Source organism: Macaca nemestrina, chromosome 5, assembly GCF_043159975.1.
Source record: "Macaca nemestrina isolate mMacNem1 chromosome 5, mMacNem.hap1, whole genome shotgun sequence".
Lineage (NCBI taxonomy): Eukaryota > Metazoa > Chordata > Mammalia > Primates > Cercopithecidae > Macaca > Macaca nemestrina.
Genome location: NC_092129.1, coordinates 157,356,672 through 157,376,877, shown reverse-complemented (window position 1 = coordinate 157,376,877; position 20,206 = coordinate 157,356,672). Strand labels below are relative to the sequence as shown.

General features: G+C 39.3%; 2 long non-coding RNA genes and 2 other non-coding genes across 4 annotated transcripts; 3 read left to right on the top strand and 1 right to left on the bottom strand.

Moving 5' to 3' along the window:
• Positions 1-4,504: 4,504 nt before the first annotated feature.
• On the bottom strand, positions 4,505-13,251 carry LOC105482614 (uncharacterized). Its single transcript, XR_011623150.1, has 3 exons — positions 13,163-13,251; positions 5,249-5,436; positions 4,505-4,613 (listed from the first exon to the last, which is right to left on the bottom strand). It is a non-coding gene; the product is annotated as an uncharacterized lncRNA (long non-coding RNA).
• TRNAA-AGC (transfer RNA alanine (anticodon AGC)) lies at positions 4,729-4,801 on the top strand. Its single transcript has one exon. It is a non-coding gene; the product is annotated as a tRNA-Ala (tRNA).
• Positions 9,579-19,309, top strand: LOC105474586 (uncharacterized). The gene is made up of 4 exons (XR_011623149.1): positions 9,579-9,735; positions 12,524-12,620; positions 13,044-13,281; positions 18,917-19,309. It is a non-coding gene; the product is annotated as an uncharacterized lncRNA (long non-coding RNA).
• On the top strand, positions 14,361-14,433 carry TRNAA-AGC (transfer RNA alanine (anticodon AGC)). Its single transcript has one exon. It is a non-coding gene; the product is annotated as a tRNA-Ala (tRNA).
• Positions 19,310-20,206: the final 897 nt, after the last annotated feature.

Genomic DNA, 20,206 nt, shown 5'->3' with positions numbered 1-20,206 from the left:
AGCCAGACCTAATAAATTCCTACATGATTCCATGTGTATAAATATTGAAAACATGTATGTATACATACATACATACAAAACAGTTTGGAAAAAGAAGACTTGCTGAGTCTTCTGGCCTTCATCTTTCTCCCATGCTGGATGCTCCCTGCCCTCAAACATTGAACTTCAAGTTCTTCAGTTTTTGGACTCTTGGATTTACACCAGTGGTTTGTCAGGGGCTCTTGAGCCTTTGGCCACAGACTAAAGGCTGCACTGTCGGCTTCCCTACTTTTGAGGTTTTGGGACTTGGACTGGCTTCCCTGCTCTTCAGCTTGCAGACGGCCTATTGTGGAACTTCAACTTCCGACTGTGTGAGTCAATACTTCTTAATGAACTCCCCTTCGTATACACATCTATCCTGTTCTGTCCTTCTAGAGAACGCTGACTAATACAGATCTAGGTGTACATACAAACAGATTTTGTGTACATACATACATACATGCATACATACATACACGTATACAGCATACATACACCCCTACACATGCATGTGTGCACACATACATGTACACTGGCATGCAGGAATACACATGTCCATACATATGTGTGTGCATGCACACACATGCCTACACACATGCATGCGCATACACACACAAATATGTGTGCAAACACATGTATGTACACACATACATAAATAACATATGTGTGCATAGATGCACGTACACACATGCACACACGTGCACATACATACGTCCATACACACATAATGCACGTATACATATGTACATACATGTAGGCACACATGAGCACAATGTATACATGTATGCATATATGTGCATACACATGCACACAATCGTACATGTGTATACACACATGCATAAATACACACCTGTATACACACATGTATACATGTTTAAACACATACATGCAAACATGCATGTGCACATTTATATATACACGAATACCTACACACAAACATGCAAAAATTCTGTGCACACACATACATGGACACACATGCATGCATGCACACACACGCATGTGTGCCTGCAGACATGCATATGCAGACACATGTATACACACATGCATACACGCAGATGCACGTGCACATGGGTGCACACACGGTACATACACACGTGTAGATGTGCATGCACACATGTGCACACACATGTATAATGCACATGTGTTCACATGTACATGCGAGCATTATGCATGTGTAGATACATGTCTACAAGCATGATACATGCACATATACATGCACACACATGTATAGTGCACATATGCATGCACATGTACATACATTTAGACATACATGTAGATGCATATGTACATGCATGTATACATACACATATACATCTACACATGCATGGACCCACACATGCATGTACACCTGCATACTGTGCACACAATACATGTATACAGATACATGTGTGCATACATGTGAACACACATGCATGCATACACACATGCATTTGTAGATACATGTGTACATGTGTGTACACACAGACATACACATATGCATCCACACATACAAGTATACACATGAGGTGGCACATTCAGCTTTCAGGAGGACAATCAGGGACTCTGTCACCTTGACAACTTTAGCCTCGCCTTCTTCTAGTCATCTTGCCAGAACACCTGTGCCCATGTTTTCCTAACACTGTCATCAGAGTACTTTTACCATCAAGGCATCTGGGGGTTAGGAGAGCTTTTTGCACAGAAGGCTAGTTGGCTTCGTTGGAAAACTGATGATACATGAGGACTGGGGTGGTCAATCCCTCACAGGTTTCTTCATATGAAAAATGAGGACTGTGGGATTCTCTGGCTGGATCTCAGCACCTAGAGGTGGATCCGGGCAATAGGAGCTGCTCAGCAAGTATTAGCTACTGCTTTGGTTGCCTTCTCCCTGTGGAAAACTGGCCTCTTACATTGAATTTGTATCATAGGCACTCATGAGGGGCTTGACTGTATCAATATCTGATGACAGATTTTAGTGCAGTTCTGTTGTCGTGCTGATTTGCTCATTTGGTAGGTAGCATCCAGCTTCTTGTGAACATTAAAATGAAATAAAATAGATTATGGAGGAAAAGAATACAGATACATACTAAGGTATTATTTTCCAGACAAAATGGATTTGGATAAAAGAATCTAATTAATACTTTGTGCATAATTCTTTTAAAATTCCTTTGAGTCCTTTTTTTTTTTTTTTTTTTGGCCTGTTTTTCAAGTCTCTGATTTTTGTCACCCTTCTCCCATCAGGTCAGAGAGATAGCCAATGGTCAGAAGGAATCTTCCAGCAACGACCATAGCACTTTCTCCTGCCTGCAGATACATCTTTTTATTCAGCCATTATGGGAAGTAGCAGCACCATCCAGTTCTCAGAGAGCAAGCTCTGGGATAACTGAGCTAACCCCAGTTGCTAATCTAAGATAATCCCAGTTACCCCAGTGGATTTACAGATTGAGGTTAAAACCTAGCAGGGTTCTCTTCCTGGAAAGGACAGCCTTCCCTCTAAGGTTTCAGATAGACCCTGGGTGAGGAAAGGGCCCTAAATGGCTTGAAAAATTGAATGCCCTTTAGGCAAAGCAGGAAGCCCTGCTATGGAATAGCATCATTTGAACATAAATCAGGTTATCAGTACAAACAGAGTGTTCAGGAGGTCAAGATGGTTAAGCAGAGAGCCTGACCAGAATGTCCGTGGTGGAGAGAAACAATCTTGTTGGGAGAAAGATGACAATAATTGGAGACTTAGAATAAAGGCTGAAAATGATTCAAAGAAACTGCAAAAAGAATAAGGCATAAATCGTTTACTATATTATGTGGTGCAAATCTCACCTTACTATGTGTTTGTATTCTATTCCTCCACAATCTTTATTTCATTTTGATGTTCAAAGAGACTTGTGGTGCCAATTAAATGAACAACACAGCTAGTGACAACAGAAATGCACTAAGAAAAAGTCCCTCATCAGCTCTTGAAAGCAGGTTCCTTAAAGATGAACAATATTCCACATACAAGGACTTTCTCAGCACCAAACATTAGAAATGGAACTGAATGTTTATTATTCTTTATATAAGTTGGTTGATATGACTTTTCAGCTTCTCTCAGTATCATTATCCAAATTTTGTAGATGACACTAAAGCTCAGAGGAGTTAAACAATTTTCCTCAAATCACATAGCTTTAAATGGGAAAACCAGATATGAAAAGCAGATTTCTTTCTAAACTAAAAAATAAAATAAAATTTAAAAACCCATGAACTCTTGCTTTACCTTAGCACATAGTCTCGCCATCTGTTTTCTCCACACCAGGTCATTCATGTAACATTTACTCACATAACAAACACAAATAAATGAGTGAATTCATTCATCAGATATTAATTCACAATCTCTTTTGTGTCTACAATACTAGGCTCCAGCCTTCCCAGTGTCTTTGTCTCCTTTCCCTCAAATCTCCCCACCCAAGGTCTTGACAAATCCTATAGATCCCTCCTACACAAAGTCTCCAGAATTTTTTCTTCCTTTTCACTCACCTCTGTTGTCATCCATGCTACGGTGTTTAAGGAGGATGTATTCTGCGCCATGAAGTGTGATGGGCACAGGCGATGCAGAAAGAGTCCTGCTATCCACCTCAGGAGCTGACACAATAAATGAGGGTAAACCTCAATCCTTTAATATCTTTGTGACTTCTTTCCCCTTAAATCCAATTCCTGTTTTCTTAGTTCAAGCTCTGACATTCAAAACTAAACACTTTTCTCTAACATGTTGCTTTAATTATTTAAGCCTTTTGCCTGGGACTTTTTCAATTTCTCTTAAGTTTTCATAAAACTCTCCCACTCTCCCAACATATCTCTAAGTAACCAGACTTTTCAATCACTGCTTCCCTCAATGTGTATTTGACACACACACACACACACACTCTCTCTCTCTCTCTCTCTCCACTTAAATTGAACAGGTTTATTTATTTACACAGGAATTCCTACAAACAGCCCAGTTTTCTCCAACGTATGTCCACTCCTTCTCTGCATAGCTCAATTTTAATTCTTACACTCTGATATTTTATATATTCTTACACTCTGATATGATCTTGTCTCTTATTCTTTATGGCTCTGCTCTGTAATTTTGTTGTTGTTGTTCCGACATATAGTTGGACGTGTAACTTGTACATGACACACCTTAGCAAGGAGGCAACCCATATCTCAGATGTAAGTGAAAGAAGCACTCTCCTGGGGTTTCCTAGGGGAGTGGTCAGCATGCTAGCCTCATTCCTGAAAGGGCCTAGTTATGAAAACAACAGGAGCTTTTTGCCTTCCAGAAATCTGTACCATCTCACAACCCCTGACAGTCTCAGCCACAAGGAACAAGTGATAATGCCATCCCACCTTTATAACCACACACACAACACACACACTCATACAAAATCATTTAATCATTTTAAATTATTTAATCATTTTTTAAAAATCAGTGACACTTTAGCTGGGCAGGTCTAGGCAGGTCCTCCTTTGCTGGAACACGCCTTTTTCTGTCCTGGAATACCCTAAACTTGATATTGTGGTAGCACGAGTTTTCCCTTTGTGACTTTATCCTTCTTCCCTTTTCTCCTCCTTCTTTGCAGGGAATGAGTAGACACTGCACTGTTGCCCTGGCCCATCAATGAAAAGATCTGCTCTTAGTAGAGCCCTGCTTTTGCGCTGAAGTCCCTGAAATCACCTGTGTTCCATGCCACCCACTAAGGATAAATAAAGCTCCACTGATGTGGGGAATTAGCTCAAGTGGTAGAGCGCTTGCTTAGCATGCAAGAGGTAGTGGGATCGATGCCCACATTCTCCAAGCTTTATTATTTAGACCTTGGGCCTCCAAACATTCAGGTCTCCAAACCCGAGTCAGTGTCTGAGGGCAGGATACTGCTTTGGTTCAAGATATAGGAGCAGCAACAATACAGGGCTGGTGATGGCTCCCTCCTGGCATTCAGTACAGTGTAGATCTACCGTGTAATTAATTTTCTGTTTCTTTGAGGAGTTGTGAAACCAAGGGACATATACAATTGCTCTTTTCTCCCTGTTTCTGCCTGCAGCTTGAATGTGAGACAATTGTGAAAAGTGCCACTTGGGTAAATACAGCCCAGGCTTTCTGGTGAGAGGACTGAAACCAGGATGTGTCAGGTAACTAGAATGGGCCTGGACAGATACTGTAGAAAGCAAACCCATAAAGTTGTTCATGAGCTTGTGGACGCACCTGTCAGCTGTGAATAAGTGGCTCTAATCCCAAACAACTTACCAAAAAAGAGCCTGAGAGCTGAACTGAGCAATGACACACTTCCCAGTCCTCACTGACCATTGTGTTGCACACACTCCAGAGATCTCTGAACAGTAGTGTCAAGGCTTTGTAAATAGAGTTATCTTTGAAACAGCAACACATGGAAGGCTGGTTGGTACTTGGAACTTGAACACAAGGCTATTGTGTGCCTGCAAAAACAAAAATGGCAATATTATCCTTAAGATTTCAACAAGACACAGTGTCTCATCACATAATCCAAAGAAGTCCAGGTTACAACCCCAAAATATTCAGCATATGAAAAAACAGGGAGATCTTAATTCACATGGCAAAGAGAATCCTTGACAATACTGAGAGGACACAGGTGTTAAATCATCTGACACATACATTAAGCAGTTATTTTAACAATGCTCCTAGAATTATGGGATAGCATTCGTGAAGTGAATGGGAAGTCTCAGCAAATATTTGGAATATATAAACACCAATTTTAACTGAAGAATTAAAAAAATGTATTAAAACTCTTAGGAGAAATAAAAAGCTTAATTGGATGATCTCAATAACAGAATGCGGAAGACTAAGGAAAAAGTCAGCGAACTTGAAAACAGAACAGGAATACCTACACAATCTGAACTATAGAGAGAAAGGAAGATTTTATTTGTCCCTGAACAGAGGCTCAGGGAAAAATAAAAAATAACAAATTCAATATTCACATTATTGTAATCTGGAAAGAAGAGGACAAAGAGGTTTTTGTGGGATAAAACTTTGAAGAATTAATAGCTGAAAATGTATCAAATTTGTCAAAAGATATAAACCAGATTTTTAAAGTTCAGTAAATGTCAAGCACGATAAACCCAAAGAAACAAGTAGCAAGACATATCATAATCAAACTGCTGAAAACTAAGAAAATACAAAGCAATTTTGAAAGCAGCCAAAGGGAAATGAAAGAGAAAATACTGTATGAATGAGTGTAGATTTCTCATCAGGAACCACAGGGGCCAGAAAAAATGTCATAACATTCAGTAAGTACCAAAAGAAAAAGACATATCAACCCAGAATGCTATGTGGAGCAAAAGTGTCTTCCAGGCATAAAGGCAAATAAATGCATTCTCATCGGAAGGTAAATAAATACATTCTCAATCCTAGCAAGACTGCTGGAAAAGAATTAGCAAAGATTTGAGATAAGAAAAGTGATACCAGAAGGAAACTTAGAACATCATCAATGAAGGAACAAAAGCAGAAATAGAAAATGTCTGGGTAGACCTAACAGACTGTTATTCTTCCCTTGAGATCATTAAGGTATGTTTGATGACTGAAAACAAAAATTGTAAATTTCTCTGATGCAGTTGTCATTTTATCTAGATGTACTACATACATAAGATAAAAGGGTAAGTGTAATGGGTCTAACTCTTCATGAAGTTTCTATATTCAATTTGAATGGTGAAAAATTGATTCTCAGTATATTGTAAAAGGTTATATATGTATATGGTAAACCCTAGACCACTTACTAACAAGATTTAAATAAACCAAAACAAGATAGAAAGAGGAACATAGATGAGTTAAAACAAAGGGAAAAAAGGTTAATAAATTATTAAATAATACACCTATCTAAAAACTTATCTGTAATAACATTACATGTAAATAATCTAAATCCATTAATTAAAAACTAGAGATCATCAGAATGTGTTAAAAATAAATATGCTCACTAAAGAAAGCCACCTGCAATACACTTACATATAAGAATCAAAGTCATATAGCAGATTGAAAGAAAAGAGTGGGAAAAGATACCTCATGCAAGCATTAATCAAAGACAGCTGTGGTGTATATATACATAAAATCAGACAAAGTAGATTTGAAAGCAGAGAAAAGTTTCAGGAATAATCAGGGCTGCTAAATAATTATGATTGTCAATTTTCCAGGGGGATACTGTCCCAAATGTATATGAGAACACAGAGCTTCAAAACTCATAAACAAATTTGGATACGCAAGGTAAAAACAGAAAAATCTAATTATAGTTGCAGACACTAACACTCCTCTCTCAGTAATTGGTAGACTTAGAGAAAACAAATCAGCAGACATATTGGAGAATTGAACCACACCATCCAGTAATGGACCTATCAACTTTGTAACACAAAATAAAAATTTAGGTAGAAGGCAAAGACAAAAATTAAAAGAAAAGTAAGATCATGTTATAACCAGGAAATTAAGAGTAGTCCAGCATATAGAAGAGTGCTATTATTGAAATAGTTTGAAAGAGTTACTTAGTTATTTTGAGACTTTTTGAAGGAGTTATTTAGCTGGAAATGACAGAAAGGCTGAAAATGGCGAATCTGGAGGTGGATCTTCCCTCATCCATATTTATGTTGTCTTCTTTTGAGGTCTAGGGTGTCTATACTTTCTCTAAATTACCTGATCCTACTACAGTGTCTGGCACAGAGCATCTCCCCAGTGAATATGTACCCAATGAGTGGATAGTAATTGATAGATTTAAAAGAGCTGTGCAAGAATAATGTTAATTATTTGACAAAACATCGAATGTGGTGTTTGAAGGAAGACAATGAGTCAAAGTTGACTTGAAAGGTATGCCCAAGGCCAGACTTATTTCTGTAATCCCAGCACTTTGGGAGGTCAAGATGGGCAGATCCCTTGACACCAGGAGTTTGAGACCAGCTTGCACAACAAAGTGAAACCGCTTCTCTACACAAAATACAAAAATTAGTCAGGTGTGGTGGTATGCATATGTAGTTCCAGCTACTCAGGAGGCTGAGGTGGGAGGATCAATGAAACCTGGGAGGCCGAGGTTGCAGTGAACAGAGATCGCACTGGTGCCTGGACAGCAAAGTGAGACCCTGTCATAAAATAAAATAAAATAAAATAAAATAAAATAAAATAAAATAAAATAAAATAAAATAAAGTAGTTAAACCCAGGCCGGGAGGGGTAGCTCAAACCTGTAATCACAGCACTTTGGGAGGCTGAGGTGGGTGGATGACCTGAGGTCAGGAATTTGAGACCAGCCTGGCCAACATGGTGAAACTCCGTCTCTACTAAAAATACAAAAATTAGCCGGGCGTGGTTGCAGGCACCTGTAGTCCCAGATACACGGGAGGCTGAGACAGGAGAATGACTTGAACTCAGGAGGCAGAGGTTGCAGTAAGCCAAGATCTTACCAGTGCACTGCAGCCTGGGCGACAGAGTGACACTCTGTCTAAAACAAAAAAACAAAAAACCCCAAAAAAACAAAAGAAAAACTTTAGCCCAAAAAGTAAGTAAAGAGGAGGTTTGAAATTAGATATTTGGTGTACGAATGAATGGGCTAAAGTGCAAAAGAATGGGCAGAATAACTGAGCTAGTACAGAGGTAAAAAAATCACATTTAAAATGTAAAAATATCTGCTTCTCAATTCGGGCTTTCCCACTTAGCAGCTTTGGTGCCTTAGAAAAAATACTTAACTTATCTGACCATCTATTATTTCTAAAAAGTGCATAAGTACAGACTAAGACATAGTTTTTCTGGCAAAATTCAGTCAGACTACATCAAGTAAACTCCCCTCCTAGTATAATTCATGGCACAAAAAATTGGGGAAAAAAAAGAGAGGATATGATCATAAGTTCAGCTTGTGTTTTTTGTTGAGTGAATGTCTCCAGTCATATAGATGCAAGTGGAGACACACAGTAAGAGTAGTATGAACGGAAGACACTTTGGAACGCTATTTCTTCCTTCATTCATTCAGTTGGTCACTCAATGAACTATCATGAATTGAGCACTATCTCTGTTTCTTATCAACAACGGAGACTACGGAAAGGAAGAGTGAATAAGATCTCTGAAGAAGGGAAAAGCTAGATCACTGGGCCACAAGAGGGAGAAAAGTAGCAAGACGTACAATTGTTTCTGGTCCCCCAGGCCAGAAGGTCCTATCATTGTGAAAAATACTGGAAACGGGTGGACTCCACCTGTCCTGAGTGGGGAAGTTTTCCAGTGCAGCACTGGTTGATAAGGAGTGATTTCCAAGTAGCATTGATTGTGTTCTTTAAAAGCTAGGAATTGGCCGGGCGAGGTGGCTCAAGCCTGTAATCCCAGCACTTTGGGAGGCCGAGACGGGCGGATCACGAGGTCAGGAGATCGAGACCATCCTGGCTAACACAGTGAAACCCCGTCTGTACTAAAAATACAAAAACTTAGCTGGGCGAGGTGGCAGGCGCCTGTAGTCCCAGCTACTCAGGAGGCTGAGGCAGGAGAATGGCATGAACCCGGGAGGCGGAGCTTGCAGTGAGCTGAGATCCGGCCACTGCACTCCAGCCTGGGTGACAGAGCGAGACTCCGTCTCAAAAAAAAAAAAAAAAAAAAAAAAGCTAGGAATTGATAAAGCAGCAGTGTGTGAGAAATGAGATGTGATAATCTGGATGTCAGCTCTTGGGAACAGTTGCTCTCTTAGAGCAGGAGACCGCCTGTCAATCTCATATTCTGAAGGTCCTGAGTTTGAACATCAGACAAGGTACAGCTTTTGCCACTATTTCCTTTAAGGGAAACAAAATAGGTGTGATAAATAATGGAATACAAATGCTATGAGATAATGATTTCAAGACAGACCAAATATTAGCTTAAAATTTAAAAGTGAGATTTCTTTCTTTCTCTCTTTCTTTCTTTCTTTCTTTCTTTCTTTCTTTCTTTCTTTCTTTCTTTCTGGTCCTTCTTTCTTTCTTTTTCTTTCTTTCTTTCTCTTTCTTTCTTTCTTCCTTTCTTTTTCTTTCCTTCTTCCCTTCCTCCCTCCCCCCCTTCCTTCCTTCCTTTCTTCCTTCCTTCCTTCCTTCCTTCCTTCCTTCCTTCCTTCCTTCCTTCCTTCCTTCCTTCCTTTCTCTCTCTTTCATTTTTTCCTTCTTTTGGCTTCTCAGTGCTTTGAGTACAAGGGATGGTGAAGAGATATAAATTACACAAGAAACTGCAAGCTATGTCATATGTCTACCTCTCTAGCTGATAGGGGAAGCAGGGGAAAGTTCTCTTCCTTCCTTCTCTTCCTTCTCTGAAGGTCATCCAACCACAATTATGGGGTGGGGTGAGTGAACTCTTTTATTCTTTTAATCATCCAACAAATATTTCTCAAGCACATACCTTGTTAAGAGACTGTTTTGGGTACATCAATTCACAGTGAATAAAATGCAGGTATTCTCACCTTTGTGGTACTACCTCATAGTTGGAAGGAGAGGGGAGAAACAGACAGGAAGCAAATAAGAAAAATAAATAAGAAGTCATGTGATGATATCTACTGGGAGAGAATCATTAGGCAGTAAAGGACTCAGCAGTGTGGAGGTGACACATTCAGTTTTCAGGAGAGGAATCGGGGAAGTTGTTATTTTGAAGCTATCATTTAACTTCCCTTTCTTCCAATCTTCTTTCTTTACATGGGATATAAAGACTGTGGGATTCTTTGGGTGGATCACAGCACCTAGAGATGGACCTGATCAATAGGAATGGCGCAGTAAGCATTAGCTACTGCTTTGGTTGCATTCCTCCTGTGGACTGCTGGCCTCCGGGATTGAGCTTGCATCCTCGGTATTCAGTAGGAGCTTGCTTAGTGGATTTACAGGTTGAGGTCAGAACCCACCAGGATTCTCTTCCTGGAAAGAACAGGCTTCCCTCTAAGGTTTCATATAGACCCTGGGTGAGGAAAGAGCCCTAAATGGCTTGAAAAATTGAATGCTCCCTGGGCAAAGCAAGAAGCCCTCCTATGGAAGGGCATGATTTGGGCATAAATCAGGGTCTCAGTACAGGGATGAGTGCTCAGGAGGTCAAGATGGTTAAGCAGAGAATCTGACCAGAATGTTCATAGTACAAAGAAATAATCTTGTTGGGAGAAGGATTACCACAATTGGGGAATTACAATACAGGGTAAATGAGATTCAAAAATAATACAAGAATCAGGCACGAATCCTTTACTGCTGCATTCTTTTGTACAAATCTAATTTGCCTAGAAAATCATACTTTACTATGCATCCCCATTGTGTTTCTCCACCATCTATTTTGCTTTTTAAACTTTATTTCATTTTTATCATCACAGAAGCTTGTTGCTACAAAATAAATGAGCAAATCAGCCAATGGCAACAAAACTGCACTGATATCTCTCTTTAGACCTTGAGAGCCTTTTCCTTAAAGGTGAACAATACTGCATGTTCAAGGACTTTTTCAGCACTATCTGCTAGAAATTATACTGACTGTTTACTAATTTTTATGTAAGTTGGTCGACATAGTTTCTCAGGTTTCCCAAGTATTATTACCCCAGTGTTATAGATGACACTGAAGCTCAGAGGAGTTAAACCATTTTCCTCAGATCACATAACTTTAAAGAGGGAAACCAGATACGAGAAGCAGATTTCTTTCTCAGTGAAAAAGTCATAAGCTCTTGCTTTCACTTAGCACATAGTCTCATCATCTGTTTTCTTCACACCAGCTCACGCATGTAACATTCATTCATTTACCAAATACAGATAAATGAGTGGTTTTATTCTTGCATTCATCAGATACTAATTCAAAATCTCTTCTGTGTCTGCCACACTGGGCTCAAGACTTCCCAGTGTCTTTGTCTCCTCTCCCTCTAATCTCTCCCCCCAGTGTCTTGACAAATACAGTAGATCTTTCTCGCATAACCTCTCCAGAATCTTTTTCTTCTGTTCTCCATGCTACAGTGTTTATGGAGGATGTTTTCTTCACCTATGAAGTGTGATGGGGGCTGAAGCTGAAGAAAGACTCATGCTGTTCGCCTCAGGAGCTGACACAGTAAATGTGGATAAACCTCAATCCTTTAATATCATTAGGACTTGTTTCCCAGTTACCCCAGTGGATTTACATATTGAGGTTAGAACCCAGCAGGATTACCTCCCTGGAAAGAATAGGCTTCCCTCTAAGGTTTCACATAGATACTGGGTGAGAAAAGAGCCCTAAATGGCTTGAAAAATTGAATGCTCTTTGGGCAAAGCAGGAAGCCCTGCTATGGAAGAGCATCATTTGAACATAAGTCAGGGTCTCAGTACAAACAGAGTGCTCAGGAGGTCAAGATGGTTAACCAGAGAGCCTGACCAGAATATCCATGGTGGAGAGAAACAATCTTGTTGGGAGAGGGATGACAATAATTGGAGACTTAGAATAAATGCTAAAAACGATTCAAAGAGAATGCAAAAAAAGTCAGGCACAAATCCTTCACTATATTCTGTGGTGCAAATCTCACCTTACTATGTGTTTGTATTCTATTCCTCCACAATCTTTATTTTATTTTATTTTTATATTCACAGAGACTTTTTGGTGCCAACTAAATGAGCACAACAGCCAGTGACAACAGACTGCAGTAAAAGAGTCCCCCATCAGCTCTTGAGAGCAGATTCCTCAAAGGTGAACAATATTCCACATACAAGGACTTTTTCAGCACCAAGCATTAGAAATGGAAGTGAATGTTTATTATTTTTTATGGAAGTTGGTTTATATGGCTTTTCAGCTTCCTTCAGTAGCATTATACGAATTTTTTAGATGACACTAAAGCTCAGAGGAGTTAAACCATTTTCCTCAAATCACATAGCTTTAAATAGGAAAACCAAATATGAAAAGCAGATTTCTTTCTAAATTAAAACACACAAACAAACAAACAAACAAACAAAAACAATGAGCTCTCGCTTTACTCTGGCACATAGTCTCACCATCTGTTTTCTCCATACCAGGGCATTCCTGTAACATTCATTCACATAACAAATACAAATGAATGAGTGGATTCATTCATCAAATATTAATTGAGAATCTCTTTTGTGTCTACAACACTAGGCTCAAGACTTTCCAGTGTCTTCGTCTCCTCTGCCTCAAATCTCTCCACCCAGTGTCTTGACAAATACTGTAGATCCATCCTGCACATCTCCAGAATCATTGTCTTCCTTTTCACTCACCTCTGTTGTTATCCATGCTATGGTGTTTAAGGAGGATGTATTCTGCGCCATGAAGTGTGATGGGCACTGGTGCTGCGGAAAGACTCCTGCTGTCCACCTCAGGAGCTGACACAATAAATGTGGGTAAACCTCAATCCTTTAATATCTTTATGACTTCTTTCCCTTTAAATCCAATTCCTGTTTTCTCAGTTCAAGCTCTGACATTCAAAACTAAACACCTTTCTCTAACATGTTGCTTTAATTATTTAAGTCTTTTGCTAGGATTTTTCAATTTCTCTTAAGTTTTCATGAAACTCTCCCAACATATCTCCAAGTGACCAGGCTTTTCAATCACTGCTTCCCTCAATGTGTATTTGACACACAGACACACACACGCACACACACACACTCCACTTAAATTGAACAGGTTTATTTATTCACACAGGAATTCCTACAAACAGCCTGGTTTTCTCCAACACATATGTCCACTCCTTCTCTGCAAAGCTCAATTTTGATTCTTACACTCTGATATTACACATATTCTTACACTCTGATATGATCTTGCCTCTTATTCTTTATGGCTCTGCTCTGTAATTTTGTTGTTGTTGCTCTGACATATAGTTGGACACGTAACTTGTACATGACACCCCTTAGCAAGGAGGCAACCCAATCTCAGATGTAAGTGAAAGAAGCACTCTCCTGGGGTTTCCTAGGGGAGTGGTCAGCATGCTGGCCTCATTCCTGAAAGGGCCTAGTTATGAAAACATCAGGAGCTTTTGCCTTTCAGAAATCTGTACCATCTTACAACCCCCAGACAGTCTCAGCTACAAGGAACAAGTGATAATGCCATACCACTGTTATAAACACTCACACACACACACAATACACATACACACAAAATCATTTAGTTATTTTTTAAAAATCTGTGACACTTTTGCTGGGCAGGTCTAGGCAGGTCCTCCTTTGCTGGGACATGCCTTTTTCTGTCCTGGAATACCCTAAACTTGACATTTTGGCATCACAAGTTTTCCCTTTGTGACCTTCTCCTTCTTACCTTTTCTCCTCCTTCTTTGCGGAGAATGAGCAGCCACTGCGCCCTGTGTCCTGGTCCAGCAATGAGAAGATCTGCTCTTAGTAGATCCCTGCTTTTGCACTGAAGTCCCTGAAATCACCTGTGTTCCAGACCACCCACTAAGGATAAATAAAGCTCCCCTGATGTGGGGAATTAGCTCAAGTGGTAGAGCGCTTGCTTAGCATGCAAGAGGTAGTGGGATCGATGCCCACATTCTCCAAGCTTTATTATTTAGACCTTGGGTCTCCAAACATTCAGGTCTCCAAACCCGAGTCAGTGTCTGAGGGCAGGATACTGCTTTGGTTCAAGATATAGGAGCAGCAACAATACAGGGCTGGTGATGGCTCCCTCCTGGCATTCAGTACAGTGTAGATCTACCGTGTAATTAATTTTCTGTTTCTTCGAGGAGCTGTGAAACCAAGGGACATATACAATTGCTCTTTTCTCCCTGTTTCTGCCTGCAACTTGAATGTGAGACAATTGTGAAAAATGCAGGGCAGAGCCACCTGGGTAAGTACAGACCCGGCTTTCTGGTGAGAGGACTGAAACCAGGATGTGCGAGGTAACTAGAATGTGCCTGGACAGATACTGTAGAAAGCAAACCCATAAAGTTGTTCATGAGCTTGTGGACGCACCTGTCAGCTGTGAATAAGTGGCTCTAATCCCAAACAACTCACCTAAAAAGAGCCTGAGAGCTGAACTGAGCAATGGCCCACTTTCCAGTCCTCACTGACCACTGGGTTGGACACATTCCAGAGATCTCTGAACAATAGTGTCAAGGCTTTCAAGTAGAGTTATCTTTGAAAGAACAACACATGGAAGGCTGGTTGGTACTTGGAACTTGAACACAAGGCTATTGTGAGCCTGCAAAAACAAAAATAGCAATATTATCCTTAAGATTTCAACAAGACACAGTGTCTCATCACATAATCCAAAGAAGTCCAGGTTACAACCCCAAAATATTCAGCATATGAAAAAACAGGGAGATCTTAATTCACATGGCACAGAGAATCTTTGAGTAACAATACTGAGGACACAGGTGTCAAAATCATCTGACACATACATTAAAGCAGTTATTATAACAATGCTCCTAGAATTATAGGATAACATTTATGAAGTGAATGGAAAGTCTCACCAAATATTTGGAATATATAAACACCAATTTAAGCTTAAGAATTAAAAAATGTATTAACCAAAACTCTTAGGGGAAATAAAAAGCTTAATTGGATGATCACAATAACAGAATGCAGAAGACTAAGGAAAAAGTCAGTGAACTTGAAAACAGAACAAGAATACCTACATAAGCTGAACTATAGAGAAAAAGGAGGATTGTATTTGTCCCTGAACAGAGGCTCAGGGAAAAATAAAAAATAACACATCTAACATTCACATTATTGTAATCTGGAAAGAAGAGGACAAAGATTTTTGTGGGATAAAACTTTGAAGAACTAATGGCTGAAAATGTATCAAATTTGTCAAAAGATATAAACCAGATTTTTAAAGTTCAGTAAATGTCAAGCACGATAAACCCAAAGAAACAAGTAGCAAGACATATCATAATCAAACTGCTGAAAACTAAGAAAATACAAAACAATTTTGAAAGCAGCCAAAGGGAAATGAAAGAGAAAATACCATATGAATGAGTGTACATTTCTCATCAGGAACCCAGGAGCCAGAAAAAAATGTCATAACATTCAGTAAGCACCAAAAGAAAAAGACACGCTATGTGGAGCAAAAGTATCTTCCAGGCATAAAGGCAAATAAATGCATTCTCATCGGAAGGTAAATAAATACATTCTCAATCCCAGCAAGACTGCTGGAAAAGAATTAGCAAAGATTTGTGATAAGAAAAGTGATACTAGAAGGAAACTTAGAACATCATCAATGAAGGAATAAAAGCAGAAATAGAAAATGTCCGGGTAGACCTAACAGACTCTTATTCTTCTGTTGAGTTCCTTAAGTTATGTTTCATGATTGAAAGCAAAAATTGTAACTTTATCTGATGCAGTTGTCATTGTATCTAGATATACTACATATATAAGATAAAAAGGTAAGTTTAATGGGCTTAACTCTTCATGAAGTTTGTATATTCAATTTGAATGGTAAAATATTGATTCTACATATACTGGAAAAGGTTGTATATGTATATGGTAATCCCTAGACTAGTTACTAACCAGATTTAAATAAACCAAAACAAGATAGAAAGAGGAACATAGAAGAATTAAAACAAAGGGAACAAAGGTTAACAAATTATTAAATAGTAGATCTATCTAAAAACTTATATATAATAACATTACATGTAAATGATCTAACTGCATTAAGTAAAAACTAGAGATCATCAGAATGTGTTAAAAATAAATGTGCTGACTAACGAAAGCCACCCGCAATACACTTATATATAAGAATAAAAGTTATACAAGAGATTGAAAGAAAAGAGTGGGAAAGATACCTCATGCAACCATTAATCAAAGACTGCTGTGGTGTATATATACATAAAATCAGACAAAGTAGTTTTGAAAGCAGAGAAATGTTTCAGGAATAATGAGGGCTGCTAAATAATTATGATTGTCAATTTTCCAGAGGAATACTGTCCCAAATGTATATGAGGACACAGATCTTCAAAAGTCATAAGCAAAATCCAACCATAGTTGTAGTCATTAACACTCCTCTATTAGTAATTGGTGGACTTAGTAGAAAACAAATCAGCAGAGATATTGGAGAATTGAACCACACCATCCAGTAATGGACCTATAAACTTCATAACACAAAATAAAAATTTAGGCAGAAAGCAAAGACAAAAATTAAAAGAAAAGGAAGATCATGTTATAAGCAGAAAATTAAGGGTAATCCAGCATATAGAAGAGTGCTATTATTGAAAGAGTTTGAAAGAGTTATTCAGTTATATTGAGACATTTTTGAAGCAGTTATTTAGCTGGAAATGACAGAAAGACTGAAAATGGTGAATCTGGAGGTGGATCTTCCCTCGTCCATATTTATCTTGTCTTCTTTTGAGGTCTAGGGTGTCTATACTTCCTCTGAATTACCTGGTCCTACAATAGTGTCTGGCACAGAGCATCTCCCCAGTGAATATGTACTAAATGAGTAGAAAGTAATTGATAGATTCAAAAGAGTTGTACAAGAATAATGTTAATTATTTGACAAATCATTAATGTGGTGTTTGAAGGAAGATAGTGAATCAAAGTTGACTTGAAAGGCAAGCCCAAGGCCAGATGTGGTGGGTCATTTCTGTAATCCCAGCACTTTGGGAGTCCGAGATGGGCGGATCCCTTGACACCAGGAGTTTGAGACCAGCCTGGACAACACAGCGAAAACCTATCTCTACAAAAAATACAAAAATTAGCCAGATGTGGTGGTATACATCTATATTCCCAGCTACTCAGGAGGCTGAGGTGGATCACTTGAACCAGGGAGGCAGAAGTTGCCGTGAACAGAGATCCTGCCAGTGCCTGCACAACAAAGTGAGACTCTGTCATAAAATAAAATTAAATTAAATTAAACAAAACAAAACAAAAAAGTTAAAGCCAGGCTGGGAGGGGTGGCTCACGCCTGTAATCCCATCACTTTGGGAGGTCAAGGTGGGCGGGCGGATCACCTGAGGTCAGGAGTTTGAGACCAGCCTGGCCAGCATGGCGAAAACCCGTCTCTACTAAAAATACAAAAATTGGCCGGGCGTCATGGCAGGCACTTGTAGTCCCAGCTACTCAGGAGGCTGAGACAGGAGAATTACTAGAACCCGGGAGGCAGAGGTTGCAGTGAGCCAAGATCTTACCATTGCACTGCAGCCTGGGTGACAGAGTGACACTGTGGGGGGAAAAAAATGTTAAGCCCAAAAAGTAAGTAAAGAAGAGGTCTGGAATTAGATATTTGGTGTATGAATGAATAGGCTAAAGTGCAAAAGAACGGGCAGAATAACTGAGCTGGTACAGAGGGAAAAAAAAATCACTTTTTTTTTTTTTGAGACGGCACCTCCAGTGCCACCCAGGCTGGAGGTGCACTGGCGCGATCTCGGCTCACTGCAAACTCCGCCTACTGGGTTCACGCCGTTCTCCTGCCTCAGCCTTCCGAGTAGCTGGGACCACAGGCACCTGCCACCATGCCTGGCTAATATTTGGTATTTTTTTTTTTAGCAGAGACGGAGTTTCACCATGTTAGCCAGGATGGTCTCGATCTCCTGACCTCGTGATCCGCCCGCCTCAGCCTCCCAAAGTGTTGGGATTACAGGCGTGAGCCACCGCGCCCGACCAGAAAAAAAATCACATTTAAAATGTAAAAATATCTGCTTCTCAATTCGGGCTTTTCCACTTAGCAGCTTTGGCACCTTAGAAACAACAGTTAACTTATCTGAGCCTCTATTACTTCTAAAAAGTGGATAAGTGCAGACTAAGACATGTTTTTTTTTGGCAAAATTCAGTCAGACTACATCAAGTAAACTCCCTAAGTCTCCTAGTATAATTAATAGCACAAAAAATTGGGGATAAAACAGGGAAGATATGACTGTAAGTTCAGTTTGTGTTTTTTTGTTGAGTGAATGTCTTCAGTTATATAGATGCAAGTGGAGATACACAGTAAGAGTTGTGTGAATGGGAGACACCTTGTAAGGTTATTTCTTCCTTCATTCATTCAATTGGTCACTCAATGAACTATCATGAATTGAGCACTATCTCTGTTTCTTATCAACAAAGGAGACTACGGAAAGGAAGAGTGAATAAGATCTCTGAAGAAGGGAAAAGCTACATCACTGGTCACAAGAGGGAAAAAAGGCAGCAAGAGGTACAGTTGTTTCTGGTCCACCAGGCCAGAAGGTCCTATCATTATGAGAATACTGGAAACAGGTGGACTCCACCTGTCCTGAGTGGGGAAGTTTTCCAGTGCAGCATTGGTTGATAAGGAGTGATTTCCAAGTAGCATTGATTGTGTTCTTTAAAAGCTAGGAATTGATAAAGCAGCAGTGTGTGAGAAATGAGATGTAATAATCTGGATGTCAGCTCTTGGGAACAGTTGCTCTCTTGAGTAGCAGACCACCTGTCAATCTCATATTCTGAAGGTCCTGAGTTTGAACATCAGACAAGGTACAGCTTTTGCCACTATTTCCTTTAAGGGAAATGAAATAGGTGCGATAAATAATGGAACACAAATGCTATGAGATAATGATTTCAAGACAGACCAAATATTAACTTAAAATTTAAAAGTGAGCTTTCTTTCTTTTCTCTTTCTTTCTTTCTTTCTTTCTTTCTTTCTTTCTTTCTTTCTTTCTTTCTTTCTTTCTTTCTTTCTTTCTTTCTTTTTCTTTTTCTTTCTTTCTTTCTTTTTCTTTCTTTCTTTCTTTCTCTCTCTTTTCTTTCTTTCTCTTTCTCTCTCTCTCTTTCTCTCTCTCTCTCTCTCTTTCTTTCTTTCTTTTTTCTTTCTTTTTTTCCTTTTGACTTCTCAGTGGTTTGAGTACAAGGAGTGGTGAAGAGATATAAATTACACAAGAAACTGCAAGCTGTGTCATATGTCTACCTCTCTAGCTGACAGGGGAAGCAGGGGAAAGTTCTCTTCCTTCCTTCCTTCTCTTCCTTCTCTGAAGGTCATCCAACCACAATTATGGGGTGGGGTGAGTGAACTCTTTTATTCTTTTAATCATCCAACAAATATTTCTCAAGCACATACCTTGTTAAGAGACTGTTTTGGGTACATCAATTCACAGTGAATAAAACGCAGGTATTCTCACCTTTGTGGTACTACCTCATAGTTGGAAGGAGAGGGGAGAAACAGACAGGAAGCAAATAAGAAAATAAATAAGAAGTCATGTGATGATATCTACTGGGAGAGAATCATTAGGCAATAAAGGACTCAACAATGTGGAGGTGACACATTCAGATTTCAGGAGAGGAATCGGGGAAGTTGTTATTTTGAAGCTATCATTTAACTTCTCTTTCTTCCAATCTTCTTTCTTTACATGGGATATAAAGACTGTGGGATTCTTTGGGTGG